At 44.5% G+C, this 26,963-nt stretch overlaps 1 long non-coding RNA gene across 2 annotated transcripts in view; it reads right to left on the bottom strand.

Moving 5' to 3' along the window:
• LOC105480382 (uncharacterized) overlaps positions 1 to 26,963 on the bottom strand; it is a 94,592-nt gene that overhangs the window by 16,974 nt on the left and 50,655 nt on the right. Inside the window, exons 2-7 of one of the 2 annotated variants that reach the window (XR_011607747.1) lie at positions 25,679 to 25,951; positions 24,716 to 24,890; positions 22,370 to 22,455; positions 10,329 to 10,434; positions 2,550 to 2,743; positions 420 to 564 (exon numbers count right to left, since the gene is read on the bottom strand). This is a non-coding gene — a long non-coding RNA (uncharacterized lncRNA). The remainder of the gene's footprint in view (positions 1 to 419; positions 565 to 2,549; positions 2,744 to 10,328; positions 10,435 to 22,369; positions 22,456 to 24,715; positions 24,891 to 25,678; positions 25,952 to 26,963) is intronic. The other variant, XR_986443.3, reaches the window with a different exon arrangement.

Below are 26,963 nucleotides of genomic sequence, written 5' to 3'. Positions count from 1 at the left end.
CCAAAATTCTTCCCAAGAACTCTACAACCAGGTTCTCTATAGTCCAGCTCCGAACCCCACGCAACTTAGCATGTCTTCTCTGCTCCCTTGGCATGGGGACAAAGAAAACACAAAGATGAAATAACCCTAGCCTTACTCTTTCAGAGTTCTCCACCTAGTAGGGAGATAGGATTTATGTTCACATACAGTTCATGACTGCGTGCCCTGTAGGAGAAATTAAAAGAGCCACAGAGCCCAAGAAGGGAGCAATTATTTCTAAGTGAAGGCTCAGGAAGGATCAGGAGGGCAGAGGGATGAAGAGCAAAAACTCCTGGGCTAGGCCAAGCAGATTTAAAATGTTCACTTCCTGTGTGTGACTTTGTACTTGTTAATATCTCTGGACCCAGTTTCACCTCTAAAGCAAGGATAACAATACCCACCTGAAACTTACAGGGCCTGAAGACCTAGAGATTGTGTGTTTGGTGCTTGCCTCCTTGTGGATGCTCAGTAGGCATTATTTCCGTGGCGGAGGCAACAGTGTAAACTCTCAGAGGCCAAGGACTACAGCAGGATCTAGGACATGGGCTGTGGAGTCAGAAGATGTAGATTCAAATCTTAGCAAAGTATTTGCCCTTTCTGACCTTCCCTTTCTTCACTTATACAATGGGAATGATAATAGGACCCAACTCAGAGAGCCATTAGGAGGGCTAAATGGAACAAGCTTGTGAGACACTAGCATAGGCCCTGATGTTTATTAAGCACTTAATAAACATTAGCAACTGTCACTGCATGGGAGCTCACACAGCCTGGGCTGACTGGCAGGTGTCACTCACTGGCCAAATCCCAAATGTTCTACGTGGGGTCACAAGATAAGGGTCTCATAGGGACCACAGACAAGACAGCCACAACCACCTGCTCCCTTTCATCGGGAGAACATTCTGCCCAATGTTGCAAAGGCTTTGTGGAAATTTCTGTTTACTGAACTGATTTCAACACCCATCTCCATCCCATGAATTCCAGGCTGTTTGTCTAAAACTTTCTTCCCAATAGACTGTTTACAAGTTCAAGTGATCAATGGTACCATCAGTAGTACACCCACTCCTCAATTCAATCATGCTAAAGACAAGTTAGACTATGACCTTGCCTTAGAGCTGTTAGAGTGACACAATAATAAATAATCTCTGTCCAGTTTACACAGCATCTTTGCCATACACTGTCACACTGGATCCTCACAACAACCTCATGTGACTGATGGGCAAGAGTAAATGGACCTTCAGTGACCACTCTAGGTCTTCTAAATTGGTGTTGCTTAGGGTCAGTGATCTGGAAGGGGAATTGTCTTGATGCGTGGTGTGCATGACAAGCACTCTGCTGTGGGTTGATTTGGGGTTGTTTTAGGGAACTGATAGCTGCCTTGGAGACCACCAGACCTTTCATGTCATCTAACTCAACTTTCTCACTTTACAAATGTTAGAAAATGAGGCCCAAAGAAGGGAAGCAACTTGCCCAAGGTCATTAGATGATCAGTGAGGAGCTGGGAACAGGACTCTGGTCTCTAATTTCCACTTCTGAGATTTTCCCACTAAATCACTACATCACCCAGAACATTTTTGTTTGGTAAGTTTTTAATAAAGTAACCAGCACCCATATCAAGAAACAGAACATCACCCTACAAGCACCACTATACTTCCTTGCAGATGCTAGACCCCGAAGATAACTATCCATCCTTATGAAATTGAGGTATTTTTCTGTGTTAAGATCTTTATATAAATGGAATCATGTAGTATTAATATTTGTACCTTTTTTTCTCAACACCATGTCTGTGAGATTCTTCCAGTGATCTTGCCTATAATTGTAACTCATAGCTTTTTCATTGTTATATAGTATTTTACTGTCTGAATATAGCACAACATATTTATCCATTCACAGTAAATGGACATTCATATAATTTCCAGTCTGGTGCTATTACAAAAGTGCTGCTCTGCACATTCTTGTAGGTATCTTTTGGAATTTCTGAGTCATAGGGTGTGCAGATGCTCAGCTTTAGGAGGTAATACCACACTATTTTCAAAAGTTAAACCAATCCATTATCTGTGTGTAAAAGTCCTGCCCCAGCACTATTTTAAGGTGAGGAAAACTGAGGCCCAGTGAGGGCGAGACACTTGCTCTGGGTCAACACCAAGGAAGGGACAAAGTTGGACAGGTATCCTGGGCCGGATTTGTGTTCTTTCTCCTGCACTGTTACTCCAGCCCCATGTATCAGCTCGAGCCCCAAAGCTCAGCTCCAGGTGTGCCCTGCAGACCCTCCTCTCACCCTGCCATATTGTTTATGTGTGTGGCAGTCTCCCTGGTTGCCTGTTTCCCTGGAAAACCAAGGCCCCTTGATGGGGATGAACCCAGCTGTGACAGAGCATACCGAGGCTGCATCTCCTGCTCAGAGGAGACAGGGAAAGTGCTCTGGGACCTGAGGAGTAGGGGTGGGAGGATGTGAAGCAGATGGAATTAAGCACCTTCCACTCTACAGTTTCCTTTCATTAGGTGTCTTGTCTTCACAAAATGGTCCCACTTACTTGGTGAGACTTCGCGAAGGTAGGCTACTCGAAGAAGAGTGGCGTTTATGAATCTTTCCTCAGTCTAGGCTTGTGGTGCTATAGAAGGTGCAGGCCGGGTTTCTCATACCTGGGTCAGTGGGGCATATGAAGCGAGTGGGAGTGGACAAAGAATACAGAGGAGGAAACTGCAGCTTTCTGTTCATTGTGAAGGCCTGAGGAAGAATGAAAGGGCAGTTGATTTCCTGCAAAAAGAAGCCAGAACAGCTTAATAATGCTAATAAGAGCTGTCATTTACTGGGCATCTTTTACAACGGACATTATTCTAAAGAGACATTCAAATCACACCTTATAGATGAAGAAATCAAGGCCCAGAAAGCCTCAGTTCATCAGAGATCATGCCAGGAGTAGAAATAAATATTTTGTTGACCACCCAGTCAGTGTCCAAATTAAATAAAACTGAAAGAGTTCTTTACTGCCAGACTACTTAGAGTCTTTATGACAATAACATGCATTAATTTCTAAGGGGAAAATATCATTTATAAAACTTTTTCCAAACTTTTTACCCTTTTTCCCCAAGGTGCATGTATCAGTCTGTTTTCACGCTGCTGATAAAGATATACCTGAGACTGGGCAACTTACAAAAGAAAGAGGTTTAACGGAGTTACAGTTTCAAGTGGCTGGGGAGGCCTCACAATCATGGTGGAAGGCAAGCAGGAGCAAGTCATCTTACATGGACAGTGGCAGGCAAAGACAGAGCTTGTGTAGGGAAACTCCCATTTTTAAATCCATCAGATCCTGGTCTCACAGATCTTGTGAGATCTTGTGAGACTCATTCACTAGCACAAGAACAGCACAGGAAAGACCTGCCCCCATAATTCAATCACCTCCCACTGGGTTCCTCGCACAACACGTGGGAACTGTGGAGTTACCTTTCAAGAGTAGATTTGGGTGAGGACACAGCCAAACCATATCAGTACATTTATTAAAGTCTTAGTAAATAACACAGGTGGGAAATGTTGGTTTCATCTTGCCTACATATTTGCATTAAAAACATCATTTTCTAAGCCAAAATCAATCATGATTAAGAAGAAAAAGACAAGGACTCTTTCTTGAAAAGAAAAACATAACCCTCCCCACACCCCACAGAGATTCAGAATGAGCCTGGCATTACCTTGACTGCAGGTGATTTAGGTGATTTGAATGTCTCATCCCCCAGTGTCCGACCCGTGGAAGTTGGTTACCCACCTATCAGCAGGTGAAGCTTGAGAGAGTGGGCCAGATTGTATTTTCCAAAGATGGCTACAAAAATATCACCCAACCCACATTCTCTTCTACAATGTGACCTTGTCATGACCTCACTGGGAGGCAGCGTCAATTTCCCTTCCCTTTGAATGTCAGTGGCCCTGGAACTGATTTGACTAACAGAGTATAGCAGGAAATGACCGGTGTGACATCTGGGGCTGAGTCATAAAAAGTGACACAGCTTCTATCTTGCTACTGGAACAGTTCCAACCATGTAAGAAGTCCAGCTACCCTGAGGCTGCCATGCTAGGAGGAAGCCCAAGCCACACAGAGAGGTCACACGTAGATACTCTCGTCAGCAGTCCTGGTCTTCAAGTCATAGCAGCCTAGAAGCCTCAGGATGATTCCAGCCCCACCTGTCGAGTCACTCAAGCCTCTGAGTCTTCCCAGCTGAAGTCCTGGATGTCATGCAGCAGAGGCATGCCACACCCTTTGTGCCCTAAATTCCTGACCCATAGAATCTATGACCATAATAAAAAAAGGCTGTCGTTTTAAGCCACTAAGTTTTGGGGTGGTTTGTTAAGCAGCACCATTAACTGGAACAGGGTGTGTGTGTCATATGGGCATGAGTGAGTGTATTTAAATGAAGGGTTTAGGTTGACATTAGTGTTCTTTTTATATCAATGGGTGATTCTTTCTCATGTTTTTTTGATTAGTATATAACCTTTTGATCAGGAACTCATTAATTCAAGAATATATATTAAGATCCAGCTATTTTCACCCAAAGGGACAAAATCCCAATGTGACACCACCTCCATGGAGCTTATATTCTATGTGGACACTTAGTCAAATGCTAGTATCACACAACTGAAAATAATCAACAGGAAGGGGCAGCCGGGGGAGGAAAAAGGCGGAGAAACCCCTGGCAACAAGGAGACAAACGAAGTTCTGGGTGCTTGAAGCCATGGAGACAGTAACTCAAATGGTTTGAAGCCGGAAATGATTTCCTAACCAGCTGTAAATTTGAAAATCCCATATGTGGTACAACATTAAGCTGCTATTTTGGAAATTCTTTCATCTTTTTCAGAGGCATCTCCGGAGCACTTCCTTCCTCTTGGAAGGCAGTCAGCTCTCTGCGGAAATCACTTCATCAGCAGGAGCTGAGGCATTTTGCATGCAACTATATAATTCTGGAACTGTGGCTTAAAAAATATTTTCCCCTGGTAGAGAAAGAAACATCTCAGATTAGTGTTTCTGTAAGCACCAGCTGGGCAGCTTTGAATGCACTTTTTTTTTTCTTTTTCCCCTTTGAAATGGCAGGATCCTGGCACCTGCATTTGAACGTAATGCAGCATTTATTTATTTATGAGATGACGTTTCACTCTGTCACCCAGGCTGGAGTGCAGTGGTATGGCTCACCACAACCTCCACCCCCCAAGTTCAAGCCATTCTCCTGCGTTAGCCTCCCAAGTAGCTGAGATTACAGGTGCCCACAACCACATCCAGCTAATTTTTGTATTTTTAATAGAGATGGAGTTTCACCATGTTGGCCAGGCTGGTCTCGAACTCCTGACCTCAGGTGATCCACCCTCCTCGGCCTCCCAAAGTACTGGGATTATAGGGGTGAGCCACCACGCCCAGCCTAATGCAGCATTATTGATTTCATTAAAAAAGTGATGACTCCATTTTTCAGTTACTGGGATTTTCTCATTATCATCAGTGTCCATGGCACCAGTGGGCAGTCACAGCATTCTTTTAGATGTTCAATTCCATTTATAATTACTTACTGAGTATTTGTGCCAGATGCTGTATCAGGAGTTGGAGATAGAGTCATAAACAAGACAGTAACAGTCTTATTGAACAGTCTCTCCCTCACAGAGCTGACACACTAGCAGAGGAAGCAGACATTAGACAAAAACTGCAAGTGTTGTAAGTGCTGCACCCGGAGAGGAAAGTACAGGGAACGCAGAGAGGTGAGGGATGTTATCCTGAAGCAGACACTTGAAGGGGGAGTGGGAGGTAGCCAGAGGAAAGGAAGGAGGAAAGAGCTGGTGGGAGACAGCACAGCCACCAGCCCCTGGTCTGGTCTGGCCATTAGAGACAACCGGGGCCACTGGAGCGAAAGGAAAATCAGCATGGATGGCAAGAGCAAGAGAGAGCCCAGATGAGATGAGGATGCGGAGCAGGCAGGGCTGGACTCAGGCAGAGACTTCCTTGGGAGCACATTGAGGGTTTGGGCTCTTATCTGAAAGACACTCGGGTACCACTGATTTTTTTTATTTTTATTTTTATTTTTTTTTATTTGTTATTTTTATTTTTTATTTATTTTTATTTTTTATGTGACAGAGTCTCACTCTATCACCCAGGCTGGAGTGCAGTGGCACGATCTCAGCTCACTGCAACCTCCACTTCCCAGGTTCAAACAGTTCTCCTGCCTGAGCCTCCCAAGTACCTGGATTACAGGCACCCGCCACCATGCCTAGCTAACTTTCGTATTTTTAGTAGAGATGGGGTTTCACCATGTTAGCCAGGCTGGTCTCAAACTCCTAACCTCAAGTGATCCTCCCTCCTCAACCTCCCAAAGTGCTGGGATTACAGGCGTGAGCCACCACGCCCAGCCCCACTGATGCATTTTTAGCAGGGAAGTGGTGTGATGACATGATCGTCTTGGAAAGAACACTCTGGCTGGACAGTATGGGCTGAAGAAAGCCAAGCATGGCATCCAGGAGGCAGGTATAAGACCACTGCAATGGGCCAGGTGAACAATTGTGCTGGCCTGGAATAGGACACTGGCAGAGCAATAGAGGATATAGAAATGGGAGTTTGGAGAAGTGAGGAGCTCTGACTTTAACAAAACACTCTGATGAGACATTTCACAGCAGTAAGAAGTCGTAGAGCACGGTGCTGAGGCAGGGTAGTCAGACTTAAGGATCTAGGTTCTTTGCCTAATGATGTAAGACGCTGAAGTTTCCATGGGCAATCCCAGAGGAAGGCAATGAGGAGCACGGGAATGGGGAGACATTGCTGCAAGGGGAAGATGGGGGACCCGACAAGATGACAAGAGGTCAGGGTTCCTAGGTGTAGCAAAGAGCAGTGAAAAGTCTCAAGTGACAGGGTGTTAGAGGGACATTTAAGAAGCAGGATGTGGCTGGGTGATGGTGGCTCATGCCTTAATTCCAGCACTTTGGGATGCCGAATGGGAGAACTGCTTGAGGCCAGGTGTTTGACACTAGCCTGGGCAAGCTAGCGAGACCCCAACTCACAACATAGTGAGATTCCAGCTCCACACAAAATTTCTTTAAAAATTAGCTGGGCATGGTGACATGAACCTGTAGTCCCAGCTACTCTGGAGGCTGAGGCAGGAGGATTGCTTGAGGCCAGGAAATCAAGGCTGCAATGAGTTATGATTGTGCCATTGCATTCCAGCCTGGGTGACAGAGCAAGACACTGTCCCAAATAATAATAATAAAGAACCACAATGTGTTTGTGTGCTGCATGTTGCTATAGTTCAGTGAGTTCTCTGCCCATACCACCCCTGCTTCCAATTTCCCCTAAATGAGAGAGCCCTGTACAAGTAGTGTTTTGAGAAATGAAGGGATATAGGAAAGGAAGGAAGGGAGGGAGGGAGGAAGGAAGGAAGGAAGGAAGGAAGGAAGGAAGGAAGGAAGGAAGGAAGGAAGGAAGGAAGGAAGGAAGGAAGGAGAAGGAAGGAAGGAAGGAAGGAAGAAAGGAAGGAGAAGGAAGGAAGGAAGGAAGGAAGGAAGGAAGGAAGGAAGGAAGGAAGGAAGGAAGGAAGGAAGGAAAGAAGGAAGGGAGAAGGAAGGAAGGAAAGAAGGAAGGGAGAAGGAAGGAAGGAAGGAAGGAAAGGAGGGAGGGAGGGAGGGAGGGAAAGAACTCAAAATGTGATTCCTTCGTACCAACCAAATTATTTTTCAGTTAAAAAGCTAACAGTCAAGTGGTTTTGAACATGTAAAAAAAGGAAATATTGTTCTCATGAGCCCCCTTGAGGAACATACTGGAGGACTAACTCATGTGAATCACACAGTGAACACAAAAATTGTATAAAAGGACTGGCAGTGAATTAGTAGATTTCATTTAACCACAGGTCTATGAAGAAAACACATGTGGGGATTAAGCTGACAGAAAAGAAGGCAAACACTATATGTTCCAACAATGTAGAAAAGATATAACTAACCAAAGGAGAGAAAAGGGAAAGCAACGTGGTAGGTAATAGAGAAATACACAGATGCCCTTTTCTTTACAATACAATGAGTCAAAGGATGTCATTAAAAGCTGACAAGCCAAGGAAGAGAGACAGGTAAAGCACATTTCACAGCACAAAGATTAAAAACTAAGAATAATAATATGTTTGACTAAAATTAGGTGGTAAAAGAGAATGAGAAGTTTATAAAGGAAAAGGAATACATTGAAATACATTGATTTTATTATTGCTCACATTTGGAAATTAATAGGGACTCTATAATGGAGGATTAAGAATTAAGAATAGAAAACTATAAGTGGAAGATTAAGAATGTTAAACTAAGTTATAAAAGTAAACCGGGATGGGCACAGTGGCTCACGCCTGTAATCCCAGCACTTTGGGAGACCAAGGAAGGGCAGATCAGGAGTTCAATGTCAGCCTGGCCAACATAGCAAAAACCCATCTCTACTAAAAAAATACAAAAATTAGCTGGGCCCGGTGGTGCATGCCTGTAATCCCAGCTATTTGGGAGACTGAGGCAGGAGAATCACTTGAACTGAGGAGGCAGAAGTTGCAGTGAGTTGAGATCACGCCACTGCCCTCCAGCCTGGGTGACAGAGTGAGACTCCATCTCAAAAAAAGGAAAAAAAAATCATAAATGTGGAAAATACACATAAACATTTTATTAATGAAAGAAGAAAGTCACCATTGTGTAACGTCTAATTAAATGATCTAGAGAACAATCTTCAGTGGCTGAATGTTTTTTATGAACTTTAAACAAAGAGATCAGGTTGGCAATATCTGAACCCACTAATCATGTGCCAAAAATAAAACAACCAGATATTATGTGCCTGCTGATATAACGCAGCACTACCTTTGAAGTATTTTCACACAAAAAATTAATCAAAAATATGAATCTAAGGGATCAATTTGCAGGGTATGCAGAAGATAGAGGATAAATTACACAACACTGTGGGAAAGCAATCAGCCAAATTCAGAAGGGAGAAATGTTATAGGACAAATGATTCATGGAAAAAGATCAGAGAAAAGGAGATAATCATCGATTGAAAGTGAATAGGGAAAAAATACAAAATAGATACAACGTGTGGACTTGATTTTGATTCTGATTTGAAAACTAATGGGATCTAATTAAACTAAGGAGCTTCTGCACAGCAAAAGAAACTACCATCAGAGTGAACAGGCAACCTACAGAATGGGAGAAAATTTTTGCAATCTACTCATCTGACAAAGGGTTAATATCCAGAACCTACAAAGAACTCAAACAAATTTACAAGAAAAAAACAAACAACCCCATAGAAAAGTGGGCAAAGGATATGAACAGACATTTCTCAAAAGAAGATATTTATGCAGCCAACAGACACATGAAAAAATGCTCATCATCACTGGCCATCAGAGAAATGCAAATCAAAACCACAATGAGATACTATCTCACACCAGTTAGAATGGCAATCATTAAAAAGTCAGGAAACAACAGGTGCTGGAAAGGATATGGAGAAACAGGAATACTTTTACACTGTTTGTGGGACTGTAAACTAGTTCAACCATTGTGGAAAACAGTATGGCTATTCCTCAAGGATCTAGAACTAGAAATACCATATGACCCAGCCATCACATTACTGGGTATATACCCAAAGGATTATAAATCATGCTGCTATAAAGACACATGCACACTTATGTTTATTGCGGCACTATTCACAATAGCAAAGACTTGGAATCAACCCAAATGTCCATCAGTGACAGACTGGATTAAGACAATATGGCACATATCACCATGGAATACAATGCAGCCATAAAAAAGATGAGTTTGTGTCCTTTGTGGGGACATGGATGCAGCTGGAAACCATCATTCTCAGCAAACTATCACAAGAACAGAAAACCAAACACCGCATGTTCTCACTCATAGGTGGGAATTGATCAATGAGATCACTTGGACTCGGGAAGGGGAACATCACACACTGGGGCCTATTATGGGGAGGGGGGAGGGGGGAGGGATTGCATTGGGAGTTATACCTGATGTAAATGACGAGTTGATGGGTGTTGACGAGTTGATGGGTGCAGCACACCAACATGGCACATGTATACATATGTAACAAACCTGCATGTTGTGTACATGTACCCTAGAACTTAAAGTATAATAATAAAAAAAAAAAGTAACTGAGCTTTCAAGCTATGATGTCTCCACGAGAATAAGCCTCTTGAAAAAGATCACCTTCATCCCTCTCAGGTAGAGAAGAAGGAACCCAAGAAGCGCCCAGGGTAAAGCCCCAATCCCTACAGCATAGATGTAAAATGCCCAGGATGCGACACAGTCGCCTCGGCCTTCAGCCACGCACACACTGTGGTTCTGGGTGTCGAGTGCTCTGCAGCTCTTAGCCAGTTTGCAGAAGGAAAACCAAGGCTCACAGAAGGATGCTCCTCTGACAGCAGCACTGAAGGCACCTGCGTCAACGAGAGTGGGAAACAATCCCAATAAACACGTTTTGGATACAAAAAATGGAGACAGACAGGGAAATTTGAATAAGGACTTGATATTAGTGGTATTTAGGAATTATTAATTATATATAATAATAATGGCATTCTTTATTGGTGGGTTTTGCTTTTTTTCTTTTCTATTACAGGCATATATTGAAATATTTGCAATATACATGCATATATTGCATATATTATGAGTGAAAGAAGATGCTGTCTGGGATTTGACTTTAAATGTCCGGGAAAAACCTACCCACCCATTCTCTCACACACACATACAAAGGCCCTACACCCAGATGGCTTCCCAAGAGTATTCTACCAACCCTTTAATTTAATGTAATGGGTAATCATAATGCTATTGAATGTGTTCCAGAGTACTTGGAATGCATTCACTCACTTAATCCTCATACCAACCCTCTGAGGCAGGGATCATCCTCACTTCCCTGAGGGTAACAGGCTCAGGGAAGAATCTAGCCTACAGCCACACAGTTGGAGGTGGTGGAGACGAATTGTAAACCAGGAAACGCAATCTCAGAGCAAGTGCCCCTCACTTAGGGCAGCTCTGTATAATCCTTGTGAACAGCACCCTGGTGTTGTGCAGAACACACAGAATAACCTTCAAGAATGTACATGTGGGCCTACCTTAAAAACTATGCAATTCAATCTTTCATAAATAAATGGATTAATATACAATAAATGAACGAATTTTCTTCATTTAGCCTTATGAGTTTCACCCTCCGCAAACGGACTCCCTAAATCTTGCCTTGTTTTCAAAAGGCTGAATGCAGAGGTAGCCATGCCAAGACCACACTGACTGAGTCCCAGCAACCTCATTGCTAACTCTGCTTTACTGGTTGGGAACAAATCAGTTGTCAAAATTGCTTGATAGGAAATGAAGTGACTCTGGCCTAGTTCCTTTTGGCTACTCTGGCTTTCTCCAACCAAGAGGGACAGCGGTCGGCCTCCCTGTCAGAAACTCTGGCCTGAGATAAAGGAAAAAGCCACCAACACAGAAAGATGCAAAAGAAGCCAGAAGCCCACCTGCCCCAAATCATTCATCTCCTTGGACTGCTTCTGTGTGTGAAACTCTTGCCATTGGCTTCTCTTCCCTGGATTAAAGACCAGTTAAAATATGGATCTGTAAACTCAAGGTAAGAGCACAAAGGTAACTCTTGGTAACACTTTTCACATGAACACAGATTCCTTTATCAATGAGCTAAAAGAAAGTAGGACCAAGAGGAATTTGGGTCCAGATGAGAATGTTGAGGGGAGAAAGGAATCATAAAAAGGCTCAAATGTGGAGCTATTTGTTGAGAAAAATCTGTCTTTGTCTGGTGCCATTTTGAAGGAAGGGATGGCTTGGGAAGATGGAGCCAGGTGGCATGTGGGCATTGGGTGACCAGCAGAGGAGGATCTGGGAGACTAGGAGCTATAACAGAAAAGACTTAGAGAGGTTGTGATTCTTTGGGGAGCTCCTCTCCAATTCATATGATACCTGGTGAGCCCAGGCTGTCAGTCACAGTGTCTAACCCTGCCTCTTGATGAAAGACCACATGGCTGGGCACGGTGGCTCACGCCTGTAATCTCAGCACTTTGGGAGGCCGAGGCGGGCGGATCACGAGGTCAGGAGATCGAGACCAACCTGGCTAGCATGGTAAAACCCCATCTCTGCTAAAAATGTAAAAAATTAGCCGGGCGTGGCGGTGGGCGCCTGTAGTCCCAGCTACTTGGGAGGCTGAGGCAGGAGAATGACGTGAACCCAGAAGGCGGAGCTTGCAGTGAGCCAAGATCGTGCCACTGCACTCCAGCCTGGGTGACAGAGCAAGACTCTGTCTCAAAAAAAAAAAAAAAAGAAATACCACATGTTCCAGGCTAACCAATTAGACTCTTCGCTGAGATTGATACATGGATGGTAAGAGACAGAGGTCTGCCATCAACACCTTTTTAAAATAAATTTAAATTTAAAATAATTCAACCATGAAGTCCAGGCAGAGTGGCTTGTGCCTGTAATCCCAGCACTTTGGGAGGCTGAGGCAGACGGATCACTAGAGGTCAGGAGTTTGAGACCAGCCTGGCCAACATGGTGAAACCCTGCCTCTACTAAAAAGAAAAAAAAAAATACAAAAATTAGGTGGGCATGGTGGTGGTGCCTGTAATCCCAGCTATTCGGGAGGCTGAGGCAGGAGAATTACTTGAACCGAGGAGGCAGAAGTTGCAGTGAGTTGAGATCACGCCACTGCACTCCAGTGTGGGTGACAGAGTGAGATTCCATCTCAAAAAATAAATAAATAAATATTCAACCATGAAAAAGTAGCAATAATCATAGAATGATTTTAGTATGCCCTTCACCTAGATTAACATTTGGCTATATTTGCTTTATCAATCACTTTCTCTGTCTCACCTTCTCTGTTCATTTTACCTTATTACATTATGTAGTACAGGATTTTTGTTGTCATGATTGAGCTATTTGAGAGCACATTGTAGACATCATGATCCTTTATCCTTAAATACTTTGCATTTACGTCTTAGGAACAAGAATACTCTTTTACATAATCACAATACAATGACCAAATTCAGGAAATTTGACATCGAAACAATTTTCTTATCTAATATACAGTACATTTTAAAGTTCTACTAATGGTCTTAATAATGTCTGCTATAATGAATTTTTCCCCATCTATCTCATCCAGGATCCACGATGGCATATTGCACTCAGTTTTCCTATCTCTTTAGTCTTATTTAATTTGAAGAGCACTTTAGCCTTTCTTTTACGACATTGACATTTTTTTAAAAAGAAAGGCCAGTTGTTCTGTAAAATGTTTCTTGGTGTAGGTTTGTTGGTTCTTCCTCATGGTTAGATTCCATTTACACACTTTTGGCAGGAGTACCAGCAGCTTTCTTTACAGTCATGGAGGCAGAGCCAGTCAAAGGAATGAAGCCATAGAGAGGCAAGACAAGCAGAGAGGCAGAGGAAGAAAACCAACCTGGATGAGCCCCTTGATCCAGTAACTTGCTAGTTACATAAGACAATAAATTCCTCTTTTTTGCTTCAATTAATCTGAGTTGGTTTTGCGGCTACTCTGCCTCACTCACACCTTAGCCAATATGTGGGACCACATAGTGTCCTTCAAAAAGCCCCAAATTAGTAGGACCAACTCAGGTCTGACCAGGGACATATCCAAGGCAGCCCACATGAAATTGGCCATCTTCCCTAGTAATGAGTCAGAAGCCACACAGCAGTAACTGCTTTCCCTTGATTCTCGCCTTACAACCATGCCTCCACAGAAAGCCCATAACCTGCCGTGGCTTGTCCAAGCCCCAGTGACACAAAGAGGAATCTGGTTTATCAACATTTCCAGGAATACAGACTTTTTCTTCTCTCTGCCTTTGTCCCTTCACCAGGGCCTCCCCCTCCTCTCTTTTGTGTATTAACTATGGTCACCAGATATCCTATCTCCATTTACCATTTACCTCAAGCTTGTCCAGTCCACAGCCTACAGGCTGCATGCGGCCCGGGATGGCTTTGAATGTAAACTTTCTGAAAACATTATGAGATCTTTTTGGCAATATATTTTTTTAGTTCATCAGCTATCATTAGTTAGTGCATTTTATGTGTGGCCCAAGACAATTCTTCTTTTCCAATGTGACTCAGGGCAACCGAAAGACTGGACACCCCTGAACCTGCTATCTCTTTACTATCTCATCATAATTAGTACAGTTGTGTAGAAGCTTTAGCCTCTGGAAGATGAGAGATTGAGTGGGTGCAGCCAGCTCTCCTCTGGGGGCATTTGGCCAGTCCATTCTCTTGGCTCCCCAGCTTGGATCCTTTTCTTGCCTGGGTGTCATATGTGACCACCAGATCTGACCATTTCATCTAATGTTTCCACTTTTGTCAGTTATAATTTGCTATGTTTGCCCTTTCCGTATCTACACATGGAGAGCACATTAGGTTGCTAGAACTGACAAAATAAAATGCCACAAACTGGGTGTCTTAAACAACAGAAGTTGATTTTCTTACAGTTCTGGAGGTGAGAAGTCTAAGATGAAGGTGTTGGCAGGTTTGGTTTTTAATGAGTCTCTTGCCTTGGCTTGTAGATGGCCTCCTTCTTGCTGTGCCCTCACAGGGTCTTTGCTCTGAGAATGCACATGTGTGGGTCCCAATTTTCTTTCCTTATAAGGGCATTAGTCAGATTGGAGTAGAGCCCTACCCCAACAGCCTCATTTTCACTTAATTACCACTTTAAAGGCCCGATCTCCAAATACAGTCACATTCAGAGATACTGGAAGTTACGGCTTCAACATACCAATTTTGGGGGAAGGGGCCACAAGGCAGCCCATAACAGAGAGGAACACATCATGTCAGGAGTGCACCTGACCTGCATTCAACTTAACCCCACTCAAAATTACTCAAGCAATAAATACATTTAATTATCTCACATAACAACAACAAAAAAGTGTGGCAATATTTTGTCCCTGGAATGGTGCATTGACTTAAAGATATTATCAAAGACCTCATTTCTTTTCACCTTCCCATATGCTGCCTTTGATATATTGAGGTTTTGTCCTTGCACTTGTCATAAGATGGCGGCCAGGATTCCAGATATTATCACAACACTTTCCCCTTAGAATTTATTGGCTACGGTTGAGTCATGCGGCCACTCATAGCTGCAAGGGAGGCTGAGTAAGCAAGTGTCAGACATAAAATTGATTGTATGCACGCCGGGTGCTGGGATTACACCTGTAATCCCAGGACTTTGGGAGGCCAAGGTGGGTGAATCACTTGAGGCCAGGAGTTCAAGACCAGCCTGGCCTACATGGCGAAACCCCATCTCTACAAAAAATACAAAAATGAGACAGGCATGGTGGCGCACACCTGTAATCCCAGCTACTTAGGAGGCTGAAGCACAAGAATCGGTTGAACCCAGGAGGTGGAAGTTGCAGTGAGCCAAGATCATGCCACTGAACTCCAGGCTGGGTGACAGAGCAAGACTCTGTCTCAAAAAAAAAAAAAAAAAAAAAAAAAGCATTGATTATATGCAGAAAAGAATTAACATAATAGGCCTAAGACAGCTATTCTGAGGAAGGCCTGCTTACAAGGTTGGCCCTTGGTTGGCATCTGGGAACTTGGATTTTTGGAGGGGTCCAACCATTGTCCGAACTGATAAGCATGGTTCACTGTGCTGAAACTGTGTGTGCAAACAATATGGTATGTGCTGAACACCTGCTTGTTTTTTCTGGAGGTCTGGAATGTTAGTATATACTAGGCAAAGGGTGCCTGCGTGACCAGCCCCCATTAGAAACCCTGGGCACTGTGTCTCTAATGAGCTTCACTGAGAGACAACATTTCACATGTACTGACAACTCCCTGAAGAAATGAAGCATGGCCTGCGTGACTCCAATAGGAGAGAACTCCTAGAAGCTTGTGTCTGATTTCCTGTAGTCCTTGCTCCATGCACCTTTCCCCTTTGCTGATTTTGCTTTGAGTGTATCAGTTTATTGTAATACATCTTAGCCATGAGTGTGACTATATGCTGAATCCTGTGAGTCTTCCTAGCAAATCACTGGCCTGGGGGTGATCTCGGGGACCCTGACACAGATAGTCACAATGGTCTTAGACCAAGAATGATTCATTTTCTGGGGACTGGTCACCTTGGGGTTCTGTCAGTGGAGAGGAAGAGTGGTATGGCTGTGGGAAGTGACACAGTGTCTGCCACACAAATTGGTATTTCACTGAAATATGTACTTACCAGAAGAATGAGGACACCTAAAGACATCTGTAGGGGTTTTGTCACTTGCAACCAGATTCTCTGACTCATTGTGATAAAGATGCTTATTACAATTGGAACAGAAATCTAAATGGTAAGACATTTTACTGATAATCTCATTCAAATCTACCCTCCTTGACCCCTTATTCTGTGGGAAAAGAGACCATAATACCATGGAGAGAAAGTACGGGGACAATTCCAAATGCCAGTGGCAGGATGGCCAGCATGATGCCCCCTGGCAGGCAAGCTTGCCCTCTGAAGAAGGGTGAATGCTCCCATGCTTGTAAATACTGGAGGCTCAGTGGATTGTCTTGAGAGGAGGGAGTCCTGATCAATTTAGTGATTGGTTCTTTATGTTTGTTTGTCTCATTTTAAGACAAAGTCTCACTCTGTTGTCACCTAGGCTGGAGTGCAGTGGTGAAATCTCAGTGCACTGCAACCTCCGCCTACCAGGTTCAAGTGATTCTCCCATCCTCCCACCACAGCCTCCCAAGTTGCTGGGACTACAGGCACACACCACCACACCCAGTTAATTTTTGTATTTTTAGTAGAGAAGGGGTTTCACCATGTTGCCCAGGCTGGTCTCAAACTCCTGACCTCAGTGATCTACCTGCTTTTGCCTCCCAAAGTGCTGGGATTACAGGCATGAGCCATGGTGCCCAGCCTCAAGTGATTTGTTCTTACATCAGAAAATGAGCAGGAGAGCTGAGCCCCAAATCCATTTCCATGCTGATGTTTTCCCATCCTGAATAATCATCTGCCTGTATGTGGAAAGGGAAAATGCAAATGGCTCCATGCAACTGAACACCCAAGTGTTTGCCATAGTATTGGCAAAACACAGCATGGCCAAACATGTAAAATAGCCCCAGAGAATGCCATTTTGCTCAAAAAGACCTTGGGGGAATATCTGGCCTTTCCCTACCCTGAATCTCTTTGACTACAATTTGCCCATTTTTTATCAATCAGTAATCACATTTCTGGGTTCTAGGGCTGAGACAGAGATGGAAGAAAGTGAAAGTCACGGTTCATGCCCTTATAGAGCCTACATATAGCTAGACCAAAAACAATGAGAAGCAAAACTGTGGGTGCTCTGAACTGAACATGCAGTGGGAACTAAGGAATGATGTAGTCAGGCTGAAGTGACCAGGGAGGTTTCCTGGGGACAGGACTTGAAGATGAGTTGACTTTAGACTAATGCTGGGGAGTGGGAACTGACCTGGGCGGCATAGCAAGGCAGAGAGGCAGAGATGAACTCTGAATGTTCAGGGCTCACCAGGCAGACTCAGAGGGAAGCCTGGTCAGAGAATAGGACAAGACCAGGGAGAGAAGATCTTGAGAACAGATGAAGGGCAGAGTGAGGAGTTTGAATTTGATGAGGCCTGCCATCTACTGGCAGCTGACGCAGGGGGCAGTAGTGTGGCCTTGGTCCTGCTGAGGTGGGCAGGGAGAGCTAGAGACAAGGAGAATCTCTAGGGGCCCCCACCCCTGAAACAGAAGCCTGAGTTTCAAAGTGGTTGGAGGCGGGAGAGGAGAGTCAGCGAGAACAAAGATGGACAGATTGGGCAAACATAAACGAAGGTAGAAGAGTGGAGCTCCAAGAGTAAATGCAGAGAGTGGACACAGAGGCCAAGAGGCTTGGCTCTAGGGCTTTCTTCCTAGGAGACCAGAATTTCCCCTTGTGCAGGCTGAGGACATATACACATGCTCCTCATTCCCATTAAGCCTCACACTGACACCCCAAGATGGTTAGGAAGTGGCTTGGCAAGGTCCCTCCCAGGCCTTTTGGAAATCACCATGAAGGAGTATCTGTTTCTCCTCCCCATTCTTCCTTCTCCTTCCCCAGCCCCTGACCCACCCCTTTCTCTTTCACTCTCTCCTTCTACCCCTCCTCCTCCTATTCGAACTTTCTGGCTTCTGCAGGAAAAGCAGCCACAGTTTCTTCCCACTGCCCCTCCAACCCCACCCCAATGCTTGGAGGACAGATCCACCCCTTTGCTGGGTTCTGGAAGATTCTAAAACACTTCGGCCTGCTGCTCCCACCAGCCTGGCTCCTGCTGCGTCCCCAGAAACCTGTCCAAAAAGAAGGGTTCAGAGCACATAGGGACCTCCTCTTGCCCTCCAAACCCCCAAGCTGCTGCTAACCAGCTTTTGGAGAGAGGGGACGAAGCGACATTTAGGGCAGGAAGAGCATCAGCCAGCTAGCACAATCAACTTCTATTGCTAAGCGAGCATGTATGCTCAGGCCTGTGGCCAGGTACAGGGTGCACAACCCTCTGTCCGCCCTCCTGTGTCTCCTCAAGGGAGCAGGGCTGTCTCTTCTCACATGTGTGTGCACACACATCCACACACACAGGAACTCACGTGACATTAGGAAAAAGTCATTCTAACCGCCCCCCACATTGGTCTCAATGGGTTCTTGCAGCTGTAAATGGGAATTAGAACGCCTAGATCAGCACAGAAACCAGCCTTAACCAGTTGTCTGAGCCATGGTCAAGTAAATTAATAAATCCTGGTACCTGAAAAAAATCTAGATATCAGGAATAATGGGGCGGGGGGAGGAAACTGGTTCTGCCTGTAGAATGTAACTGACCAGCACAGGCTGAGATTTCTTTTTTTGTTTGTTTGTTTGTTTTTGAGACAGAGTCTTGAACTGTCGCCCGGGCTGGAGTGCGACGGCACAATCTCAGCTCACCGCAACCTCCACCTCCCGGGTTCAAGTGATTCTTGTGCCTCAGCCTCCCAAGTAGCTGGGATTACAGGCGCCCGCCACCACGCCCAGCTAATTTTCTGTATTTTTAGTAGAAACGGGGTTTCACTATATTGGCCAGGCTGGTCTCAAACTCCTGGCCTCATGATCTGCCCGCCTCAGCTGCCCAAAGTGCTGGGATTACTGGTGTGAGCCACTGCGCCTGGCCCAGGCTGAGATTTCTAAGCCCCATCCTCTGTGCAGCTGGCCTCCCAGAAGAACCATTTCCTACTGCACACAGCGCTCTACACACTGGAAGCACTGCACGAACACTGTGCAAGGGGCTGCAGATTTTCCTGGAGAAGGCTCTAAACCACCACTGGTCTTGGCTGCAAGGAAGCAGCCTCTCTCACTTGTAATTTATCCAAGGCCATTTGGTTAAGCCAGGAGCCCCAGAGCAGCCCACACCTGCAAGGCAGGTGATCTTTATGTCAAAACTTTCAAGTAGGTGTACACCCTTGAGGTTTCTTTCCAAAGCGCAAAGGTTGGATGATGTGACCACTGTCTGGAATTTGTGCCAAAAGTTCTGCTCTCTTTTGAGACTCCCTTCCCCGTACATACAAATATGCAACACACATAAACACAAAGTCACGTATGGATGTGTATACACACATCAACATAGTCATGTGCACACATAATTACACACTTTCTTTTTTATTCAACTGCATGCGCAGTTCACAATAGGGTTCACACTCCTGTGAGAATCTAATGCTGCTGCTGATCGGACAGGAGGCGGGGCTCAGGCAGAAATGCTCACTGGCCCGCTGCTCACCTCCTGCTGTGTGGTCCAGTTTCTAACAGGCCAGGACCAGTACTGGTCCACGGTCCAGGGGTTGGGGGCCCTGTCTTAACATAATCAGTGTTAGCAGTTTGCAGCATATCTTTCTGTATCTTTCTCTGTACTGATGCAAACATATATAAACATTCATCAAAAAATGTTAGATCTAAAAATAGGATTATTACTAAATTTGTTTTTCAGCAATTTGCATCTTTAACACTATATCTGGGGCACTCCTTCAGCTCGGTACATATGGGTCTAACTCTTCCTAATAGCCAAGCACATAAGCACATCTACTTATGCTAACAAAGACACATTGTATACATGTGCACACACCCCACCTCATCCCACACCACATCATCCCCAAGGCTATTGATACTGGCACTGCCCCCGCCCCAGCCCTAACCTGCAAAACTTGAGGTTACTGCCGTGTGGTTACCCCTCACACCCCGCCTTCCAGACCACACTGGCTTGACTCCCACAGGAGGGTTAAGATAGTGCACTTGGCCCAGGCTGTGCTTCTGAGTGGGCTGCTCTTGTCATATCCCCACCCCCCACTCAGACCCTCGGGGTAAACACTATCACCTGGGAACACAGACCAAGCTCGGGGCCAGGCAGACATGCTTGGAGGCTGTTGTGGTAAGGAAGGGAAGGCAGGAAATTGGTCAGCCCACTAAGAAGCAAGGGGTGTCCTAGAACAGCAGCAGACCCCCAAGCTGAGGCATCAGCAACCTGCATGCCAGCCCCACCCTAACATTAACTCACTGTGTGACCTCAGGCAAGCCTTTCCCTCTCTGAACCTCCTTTCCTCTTCCATAAGATGAGCGTGTTTGCAGCGATGTTCCTAAGGCCCTTCCAGCACAAACACAGGGTTTGGTCAGTGAGTCCTGCTTCTCCCTCAGTGCTGGGAGCTCCCTCTTACACCGATGCTCCCGTGGGACCCTGCCCCCTGCACCCTCAGGGCGAGGGGAACTGGAGAAGCTGAGCCTGACCAGAGAGGCAGACAGGAGGCTACCCTGGAGGCCAGATCCAGATGCGGGTTTCCTAGGCCTGGCAAAGCCTCCCCTCCTTCTAAGGCAGGAAGTGCTTTAGCTGTCCTTTGGAACCATGCTGCTCAGTAACTACACCTGGGAACACCAAGCACTTTTTCTTCATAATTTAAAAAAAAAAAAAGTACTATTTCAGCAGGCCCTGGGCACTTCCTGTCTTGCTAAGTGAGTACTTGTCTGATCTTTCCTGTTGAACTGAGTCCCTTAGTGCAGCATCTACTATTTACTCACTGCTGTATCCCCAGGATCTAGGTCACACCTGAGATATAATAAATGTCCGGTAAATATTTCAATGTCTCTCTCATTGATTCTGATTACAAATGTGATACCGTCATGTTATTTTTAAAAATCCCCCAAATAGGCATAAACGATTAAACTTAATAAGTGTAAAGTTTTCCAAAACGCTATTCTACAGGCCTCCCCATAAGTAATCATCGTAACAGTTTGGTGACATGCTCCTGTACTAGTCAGTGTTTCCCAGTCTTGCACTGTTGACATTTGGAACCAGATAATTCTCTGTTGTAAGATGATTGGCAGTATATCTGGCCTCTGCCTACCAAATGCCAGTCGCACTCCCCCAGTTGTGAAAGCCAAAAATACTTTAAGACATTGATAAATGTCCCCCAGCAGACAAAATTATATCCTGCCACTCCCTCCTACTCCCCTGTGTCCCACGCCTGTTGAGGAGCACTCTATATACATCCACAGAGTGAAAGTGAGTTGAAAACAAGTAAACAAAGGCAAGAAAGAGGAGATAGTGATACATACATATAGGTATCAACAACTGTTTATAATTAGTTAAATGTAAATTAATATTCCTGTTCTCTGATTTCCAGTCTTGTGTGAGCCTCGTTCAATTATTCAATCTTTATTTCATTCCCCAAATATTTATTAAATACCTATGATGTGCTAGGAACTATGCTCATAGATGTATTTTCAATAAACTTATTATAACTAAATATCTACTTCGGCCCCCGAAAATGAAGGTACGGAGTGGCAACAAATCCCCAGGTTCTAACTGGTTGCACCTCAATCTCTTACAAGTCCATCACTCTTAATTCTGACCAGCTCCCACACTCTTCCACCTGCCATATTGTCTGCCGTGGTAGGCCAGGGAAAGAGAAAACGGAAGAGAAGAGAAGAGAAAAGAAAAATGTGTTGCCTACTGCCCCTGCCTTTCTTGGGATGGATAGCTGGAGTAAACATCATCCAGAAAGACTGGGACTCTGGGTCCTCTCAAACCCAGCACACCCGCACCACCAATACCAGCCCCCAGCGAGAAATCCCTAAGCACTTTGTGAGTATTCATTGCCTAAACATATTTAATTTCCAGTCTTCCCCAACTGATCTCAGCTTTAACTGTTTAACTGGGCTGGTCTCTGAGCAGACTCTGTGGCTGCCCTGAAATCAGGTTACTGGCACAGCCCGTAGATATTGACTGATTCAAAGATTACAATCGAGCAAACAGGAGCATGTTAATTTTTAATTTCATTTTGTTGATAAATCGGGCTTCCTCTTTGTCCTATAACCGATAATTACCTGGTCAGAAGAAACATGCAATACTTACCCTGCAATGAAAGTCCACTTGTCTGGCCTTCCTGGCCCTCGCTGGGTTTTTCAAAGGAGCTCCCATACTGGTTTGGCCTCAGTCACCTGTTAAAGAATTGAGGGACTTCTGAGTTGCGCAACCTTGGGTCAATGTGAGACCCAAGCTGAACAGCATGGGACTCTAAAGAATTAAAGGGAGATCTAAGGAAGATCTTTGAGGTTTGGGCTTTGGGGATAGGAATGGGGTTTTTCCTCTAACAAAGGAGAGACTGTGATAGAGAAAGTGTTTCTTTCATGGCTTCCAGTTCACAATAAGTCACCCTCATTCTGGAGCCAAGGTTGTTCTCAAAGGTGACTTTACCACAGTACAACATGAGGACAGAAAACAGCAGCCGTGTATCCGCCTCATCACACAAGAGCTCTACTGTTTGCTAAGTCTCTTAGTTCACACAACCGTGGTACCATCCTGGGAAATAATTACCAGTACTCCCATTGTATGGAGCAGGAGAAAGGATAATTGACCTGCCCAGATTTGCAGTTTATATCTCTAAAGGATCCAATTATTTAACATAGAGATGTGTCACTTTTTTTTTCTCTTCCTTTTTTTTTTTTTTTTCCTGTTGCTTTTAGGGGCCAAAGTGGTTTCAGTTTGAAACCATGATGAATTTAACATAAATCAAGAAAAACAACAGAAGCAATGTTTCCCATCTGGAATGGAGTATAGTCTTCTATTTTATGCTATTTGTCTACCCTGTCACTAACTGCAGAGAAAACATTCTAAAAACTGCCCTTTGTAGCCTCAAGCCATTTCCCTAGGGCTGTTTGACTTAAAAAAATAAAAAGCCAGAGAAATAAAAAATGCGTTTCAGAGCCTGAGTGGCATTTAAGTCAAAGACCTACTGAGCAGAGATTCATTTAGTGGGTTATTTTAAATAATTCAATCCAGAAAATAACTGGTTGAATATATATATATATATATATATATATATATATATATATATATATGTCACCGACTTCATTCACAGATGTTGGCAAGTGACTAAGAAAAGGAAGGGAAACTTTGTTCAATGCTCGGAGATGAAGGTACCAAATTATGCAAGCCCTGCAGCATTTGAGAACCGGAAGGGGACTAAGAAATCAGTTAGTCTAGTAAGTAAGGGCTTGCAATCTTTTTCTGGGGAGGTATTTCTGAGTTCCCTTACATTTTATGATCATCAGAGACATGATACTTCACACAGCTAGAGAGGAGAAGGTGGAATTTTATTGAGCATGTAATGTTACCGTCCGCCTACTTTGAGGATTCCCAAGTCTTCCCATTGCCTATGGGAGTATTTCTGTGGGACATCAGTACCGTGGATTCTTCTCTACAAAAGTTTCCAGGGTCACACCTGTTTAGGAAATGCTGTGTGTTATATCCAACTTTGGATATTTGCACAGCACACCTGCATACTAAATGCTGTGCACTGAGTGAGAAACCCTGGAATCTTAAAAGCCTCATTATTTTTGCTTAAGCCAAGCCTCCAATCTTATTTTATGATCATATCATGTAGGATATAGCTACAAGTGACAGAAACCCTGACTCAAAATTGGGATAAACAATAAGAACTGTTTGTCACGCTTCACAAACCAGATGTTCAGAGACGTAGGACAAGCTTGGGAGATTTGTGTCCACATTTTTCTACTCTAGCACCCTCAGTGTCAGCTTCATCTTCAGGCCAGTAGTAGGATGACAGTTACAGCATCACACTCAGGCCTGACAGAGGAAAAAGAAGGATCATTTCTTCACGTGGCCTCTCTTAGGAGAGAAGTTCCTCACAATCTCCCTGGTATACACTCAAGTCTCATTGGCCAGAATCTGGTCACACATCCACTCCTGAACCAATCACTGAGCAAAAAAACAAATGAAATTTTTCCTTTGACCAATCCCTCTCAAGCTGGAGGTGGGCCAGCTTCCCTAACTATAAAGCTGCATGGAGGAGGAACAGATTCCTGAACAAAACTAGAGCTCCGTTAAGAAGGCAAAGAGGAGAATGGTAAGCAGCCAGCATTGTTCACTGCAACTGTAGACACCTTTTTACACCTAACACCTTGTGGTAGTTAATTTTATGTGCCAACCTGACTGGGCCACAGGGTGCCCAGACATTTGGTCAAATGTTATTCTGGGTGTGTCTGTGAGAGTATTTCTGGATGAGGTTGATATTTGAAGTGTTGATGTTTGAAGTGGTGGGCTGAGTGAAGCAGACTGCCCTCCCTAATGTGGGTGGGCCTCATCCAATCAATTAAAGGCCTGAATAGATCAAAAAGGTTGAGTCAAAGGGATTCTTCCCACTTGACTGCTGGAGCTGAGATATTGATCTTTTCTAACCTTCAGTCTTGTACCGAAACATCAGCTCTTCTTGGGTTTCAAGCCTGCTGGCTCTTGGACTGGAACTTATACCATCAGCTCTTATGGTTCTCAGGCCTTTGGACTCAGACTGCAACTGGACATTGGCTCTCCTGGGTCTCTAACTTGCAGACTGCAAATCTTGGACTTTTTCAACCTGTAATTGTTTAAGATGAGTAGACAAGTTAGTACATAAAAACATAACTTATTGATTCTGTTTCTGTTCTCTGAAGAACAGAGCCAGTAGTCTGTTTCTCTGACTAATACACAACTATATTAAGGTTTCTCAGAACTTAAGTTCCTCCAAACACTTTGGAAAATGCTGGAAAGCTTTCTTAGGTAGAGTCCAAATTTTCTAATATAGCATTCAAAGCCCATTATGCTTTGGTTCCGTACTCTTTTCTAGTCTCATGTACTGTTCTAGCAAACAAAATGTTATTTCAGACTCTTGCACTTTTACTTGTACTAGTCTCTCTGCTAGTTGCCCCTTTCCCATCTATCAAATGTAGAAACATTGGAAAGTTATTTAAGCTCTGTGCCTCAGTTTCCTTTCCAGAAAATAGAGATCATAGAAATAACTACCTTATTGGTTATTATGAGGATTAAATACCTGCATGAACTTTGAACAGTTCCTAACACATGGTAAGTGCTGAATACACGTTAGGGATCATTCTGCAATCCCATTGCACTTTGTGCATCCCTCAATGAAAACACACTCTATGCAGTAATAAATGATTTTCTTTCTTTTTTTTTCTTTTTTGAGACAGAGTCTGGCTCTGTCGCCCAGGCTGGAGTGCAGTGGCCGGATCTCAGCTCACTGCAAGCTCCGCCTCCCAGGTTTACGCCATTCTCCTGCCTCAGCCTCCCAAGTAGCTGGGACTACAGGTGCCCGCCACCTTGCCCGGCTATTTTTTTTGTACTTTTTTAGTAGAGACGGGGTTTTACCGTGTTAGCCAGGATGGTCTCGATCTCCTGACCTCGTGATCCGCCCTTCTCGGCCTCCCAAGTGCTGGGATTACAGGCTTGAGCCACCGCACCCGGCCATAAATGATTTTCTTGTACATACATCTCTCCAACTAAATCACAAAGTCTTCGAAGACAGGAATATCATATTGTTCCTCTTTGATTCTCCCAAGTTTAGCACAATATGTGGTTCTTGGCTATGATCAACAAGTGCTTGGTGAATGAATAGCTGAATGATCTTCATACCTAAAGAAACTGAAATTCCAACAAGGTGAAATAAGTTGCACATCACATAGACAAGAAATGCCAGAACTTGGAATCCGGGTATCCCAGTTTCTGAAACCAGGAGCTCCATTTCGCACCTAGAGATTGCTTCCCACTAGGTGACAGCATTCTTGTAATTCAATTTAGCAAGTCTTTCGTGAGCACTTACTATGCATCAGACACTCCACTGGGGACTGGGGATGATGAAAACTCAATCCATGCCCTCGAGGCATCAGGCAGCCATCCCCTGGACCCAATCCTTCAGCTGGCCTCCCTGCCTCCAGACCCCTACCCCTGCCACTCATTCTTCAAGGCACCATCAAAATTACTGCTTGGGCCGGGTGCGGTGGCTCACGCCTGTAATCACAGCACTTTGCGAGGCCAAGGTGGGCGGATCACACAGTTCAGGAGATCGAGACGACGGTGAAACCCCGTCTCTACTAAAAATACAAAAAGTTAGCTGGGCGCGGTGGCGGGCGCCTGTAGTCCCAGCTACTCAGGAGGCTGAGGCAGGAGAATGGCATGAACCCAGGAGGCGGAGCTTGCAGTGAGCGAGATCGCGCCACTGCACTCCAGCCTGGGGGACAGAGCGAGACTCCATCTCAAAAAAAAAAAAAAAAAAAAGAATTACTGCTTGGGCTTACATGCTCCAAAAGCCATAGCCTCTGGGAATAATGCCCACATTTCTGGTCTGCCACCACCATAACCCATCCATAATCTAACTTCATTGTATTAGTCCATTCTCACACTGGTATAAGGACATACCTGAGACTGGGTAATTTATAAAGGAAAGGGGTTTAATTGACCCACAGTTCTGCAGGGTTGGGTGGGGGGTGGGCCTCAGGAAACTTACAATCATGATGGAAAAGGAAACAAACACATCCTCCTCCACATGACTGCAACAAGGAGAAGTGCAGAGCAAAGTGGGGGGAAATCCCTTATAAAACCATCAACTCTCATGAGAACTCACTAACTATCATGAGAACAGCATGGAGGTAACTGC

This window comes from Macaca nemestrina, chromosome 9, assembly GCF_043159975.1.
Source record: "Macaca nemestrina isolate mMacNem1 chromosome 9, mMacNem.hap1, whole genome shotgun sequence".
Lineage (NCBI taxonomy): Eukaryota > Metazoa > Chordata > Mammalia > Primates > Cercopithecidae > Macaca > Macaca nemestrina.
The sequence above is the reverse complement of the archived record's forward strand: the minus strand, read 5'-3'. Positions and strand labels throughout refer to the sequence as shown.